Below are 4,962 nucleotides of genomic sequence, written 5' to 3'. Positions count from 1 at the left end.
GTTTTGTTGTTCTTTAATATAAATAGCAAAATCTTAAACCTGTTACTCCTGTTACTTGTTACTTTAAGACATAGCTTTGAAGTGAGCAGCTGAATTTTGTTTTCTAAGATGTGATAGGCCACAAGCTGTGTTTCAGTAAACTATTCCTCCCACACCTGTCAGTCAGGTTCAAAGTGCTTGCTGCAGGCTTTGAATGGCTCCGTTTGAACTTGGTGGTGGTTATAAGGGCCATTGCCGACTGAAGATGACAAGTCCTAACCACCAGAGCACCCATGGGCATATTCATAGTCCATGCTTAAAATTTTACTGTACAACAACAGATTCATTTTGTTTCAAATGTTTGCTCTTTTTACCATGAACAAACTTCGTTATTGCCTAATGGATTCTCAACTTGTCGTATTGGACCTGGGTATGAATCCAGCCCGTTCTCACTCCCAGCTTGTTAACTACCACCGCTTTGTAAGTGGATGTTGGCGTCAGACACCAACACACAGAGACACCTTTTGCAGTGGTATGATATGCACTGGGCAGTGGCTATTTCTGGTGCCACAGGCAACTACCGTATTAGGAAAAGCTAAAAAGTCCATTTAGGGCAGGCAGCAGGGAAGGTGGATGGGTCAAACAGACACTGGACTTTCACCCTCAAGCCCACTGTTCATTCCCTGTTTGGAACCAAAAGGTGTGTGTTCTAGTATGTGTAGCATACCACCATAGTTACATGTCACATGTAGTGGCATCACGTTAGTAAGAACTGGACCTATTTTAAGTTAAACCACGATGTTTATGTCTAAACCTAACCATGTGCTTTTGTTGTCTAAACCTAAAGAGATAAACATAAGTCATACGTTTATTTTGAAAAGCAAATGCATGTAATGAGCAGCATGGAAATCCAGACCCAAATCTAGAAAGATTTAGGGTCTGGCTATGAGTAATGAAAATGGCCCAACCTGAGGGGCGGCACCAAACGTGCATTTGAAAATATCACTGCACGCAATTGGATAACACTACGACCAATCAGAACAATACATGGGGTGACGTATGCTTAGCTACCAGCGGAGCTAACTGGTAGATTAGACTCTTGCCTTATCCGGTCGGCAAAACAGCAAAAACGTCCTTCTTGCAAAGGAAAGATTCCTTCTGTTCCTCTTTTAGAGAAACAGCCAAGTCTAACTCGTTCATTGTAGCGGCCAAAGCCGTTTAAAACAACTGGGGTTCATCCGTAGCCATCTTGCAATGTTTACTGACTGATTCCGGACTTCGTCGTTGCAGCGCTGTCGTCATCTGTTTAGCTCGCCTCTGGCCCGCCTATATCAGATACACCGATGTGATTGGTGCAGCTCGGCTCCAATGGCATGGGTAATGAGCATCATTACTGATTGCCAGAGTGACTCGCTGAGCAAATTCAAGTTATGCTCTCACGAGAACTCTGGATTTCCAGGGTATGTAATGAGCAGAAACTGTATAATTACTGTGAAAATTAAAGTTTATTTTGAATACAAGCCAACCAGTCTCACTCCAAAGTCGTCTCAATCCAGTGCTTGGGCAGTGATCTGCGGCGTCATATACTAACGAAAAAGCTGTCTTTAACATCAGCATGATATGTGGTTTGTCACCGCTATACTTTAATGGCACTTGGCGGCGTCAGGGGGAAACGCAGTGGGACAAGAATGAAAGTTGAGGCGGTGAAAGTCTGGGTAGAGTGGGTGGGTGGGTCTAACAAACACAACAAAAACCAGCACTTTAACTCAAGTAAAAGTTTGTCTGAACAACTTTCTCTATTAGAGTAATATTTGATCAGGAGTATCTACACTTTGACTCAAGTAATGGAGTTGTGTACTTTGTCCACCACTGGCTAAAAGGTTGGGAAAGGCTGAAATGCTTTTAGATGCTCAGGGAGTGCAGGATAGAAGTCAAACATGCCTGACATTTACAGCTCTTGTGCCTGTTTTGATCGTTAGTTGTAATTCTGCCCATCTGGGGATGTGTTCTGGAAAACTGGATTTCTAACCCAACAAAACTCGACTTTGTGTTTGTATCACTGGGGACTTCATCCTTCTGCTCCGATGACTCCTGCCTTAAAATATATCAAGGAGCCTGAAAGTACAAAAGTAAATCCTTTTAGCTGACACAATAATAAAGCTGAGTGGCCCAACTTCTCCAAATTCTGTTTTCTTTTTTAGTCTACTTGTGTATTCACATTTTTACTTTTTCTCTGAATTCAACTTGAGTGCTCGGTGCTGTTGTTCTCTTTAGCTCCTCTGAGGATTTTTACTCTTGTTTATTCTTCCAGCTTGTCAGTGGGATGCATCCTAATTTCGTGTTGTCTTGAATGCGCTATCAGTTTGAAAACAAGGTCATTACCCACAGAGCAGAGTTCCTTTAAAGTCATATAGCTGCTCTGGCAGACCTGTGCTGTTGTGTGCAGCCTTGTTCAGCCAGCCAGATAAACTAACAGCGTGTCCTCAGGCGCCCCATGAGACAGCCACTGACCTGGCTAATGTGGGTGGCTGCCCTCTGTGCACACACATGCACACGCACACACACACGAATGCATTTATAAAAGACTCACCGGTCTATTCTCCAGCATGGATCTGACTGCAGCTCAAATGTATAATCTAGGATGATTTAATAATCTAGTGTCTCTTTCTTTTCCTGTTCTCCCGTACCCTCTGCACTCTCTGTACCACAAACATTTATGATCTCTTGCAGCGCGCTGGTCCGTTGTTTGCCGTGTTCCTATTTTAGTCTTTAGTTAGTTTGCCAGCTCAAGCATGAACCGCATCCCTGGCTCTGAGCCTCAAGCCACTGTCACTGGAACAAGGAAAGATGTTTTATGTAAACAGTAATATAATGTCCTACTTGCCTGTTGAGTGTAACAAGTCCCTCAGAAGTTCACCCAGCCTTGAAGGAAAATACCCACTGAGTCACAGAGTTATTTGTTTACAATCTCCTGCAGATGCACCTGGTCTGTGTTTAGGCACAAGCTCCAGTGTGTCCACAAAGATCACAGTCATTTACATTTCACTATCAAACTGAATCACATTCCCACTGGGAGGATTCAGGAAACTCATAACTTATAACTCATTTTACTTATTCAGGCTTTACTCCAAATTGTATCTCTGACCTTATAATATGAAAACAAAATAAAGTACATTATTGTTGATTGTTTTTATCACAAATATCAAACAAAAAGATCCTTAATGTCATTGTCAAAGACGACATAAAGACTGAACTATCTTGTTATTGAATGCTATTGAAATATTTATTTGTATATTAGTATTTACAGTGTTGAGGGAGTTACATCTAATTAAATGACAGAGTAAATGCAACTGTAATCACTTACAGTTAAATAACAGTTTCTGATCAGAATGGGTTTACATCTGAATATGTTCTTTTGGGAAGAAGTTTGTATGTAGAAAATAACACAGATATCAATGTATATAGGTATTTATGTGCTATGTGTTCCTTTTTTGTTTGGTTGTTGCTTATTTTGCTTTGTTTTGATGAGTAATGTAAGGGTTTGAGCATTTTCCTCCCCTGTTATTTGAATATTGGAAGACTTTGAATAAGCTATTTAGACTTCCCTCCTTTCCAGCACTGAAATTACATCCTTTGTATATGTATTTATGTATATAAAATACCGTAAATATATATGTATATATGTGTCTTGTATTTTCTTATTATTGTGCAAATAAACTAAACTAAACTTTATTCTGTTGCTTTGCATCGTTTCACTCTGCAGGAATGTCTTCTTTTGCATATTTGTTGACAACGCAAGTCAGCAAAAACAATTAGCTTGATCGTACATTGGTTAGTGCTACTGAGGTCGGGGTTCGAATCTCGGCAGGGACGAACATCATCCAGTAAGGGTCCTTAGGCAAGACTCTTAATGCTACACCTGCTACCCTCGGATATGAGTGATTACAATACAGATAGAGTCATACCGCCTTGGGCGTCGCCCGGATCAATAAGGTCCACATCAGTTGCTAGGGTACCAGGGCAATCTGCTGGCAAATGGTTAACTGGAACAATCATACATGGACAAGAGTGGAGAACACAGAATTGATGAAATGCTACTACACCAGCAATCTCAGAGAGAGGGGCTATATGCAGAAAATGTGGAAGCTATGGATACTTGGAAACCCACAATCAAGGCTAACTAAGACACATCTGGTAGCACAGTGTTCCAAAATCCGCAACCGCCAACCACTATCACAACTAGAGATCAATGAAATGCTACAACAATGCTACAGCAAGGGGACACCAGGATGCCAGGTCAGTAGGGCGATGTCATCACCAAATCAGCATATACCAAGGGGATGCATTGTATCACTCTATAACTGTCTTTACAAGAAAACAAAAATGATGATTCCCAGCTATAGGGAGGATATGAGAATGTGACAATCATCATCATCGTCATGATTATCATCACTATCATTAGGACGGCATTGTCTTTCTTTATCACCGATGACATATGATGATGTAATGTTTGGGTCCTGACTGTTTTTAAGTGCTTGCCCTCATTCCAAATTACGTATCACTCATGAAACCCTCAAACATGGAGCTCAGTCAGGACAGCTGGGACTGACGGACACACACACGCACACACACACTGGAAAGAGAGATAATAAGAGAGATAATAGATATGTAAGGGTGTGAGATTTCTTTCTTTTTTTTTTAGCTGGTCCCTTAAATGAAGATCACACATTCACATGTCCCCGGGGTCTCATTATACTCATGTAAACCAGAGTCCCTGATCAACTGATTCATCGCTTCTTTCACTCCCTCTGAGGTTTGCTACCAATATTCCAGGGAGGGAAAACGGACCAAGACCAGGGTGATCCCCGAACATACATACAGTTATTATTCCAGTGAGCACAAGCTGATAGGCAAGAAACTGTTACGTAGAGTATAGAGATACATATGACCGCTGTTTTAGAGAGATGTGAAATCAACATTGTG

This window comes from Epinephelus lanceolatus, chromosome 4 (assembly GCF_041903045.1).
Source record: "Epinephelus lanceolatus isolate andai-2023 chromosome 4, ASM4190304v1, whole genome shotgun sequence".
NCBI classification, from domain to species: Eukaryota; Metazoa; Chordata; class Actinopteri; order Perciformes; family Serranidae; genus Epinephelus; species Epinephelus lanceolatus.
The sequence above is the reverse complement of the archived record's forward strand: the minus strand, read 5'-3'. Positions refer to the sequence as shown.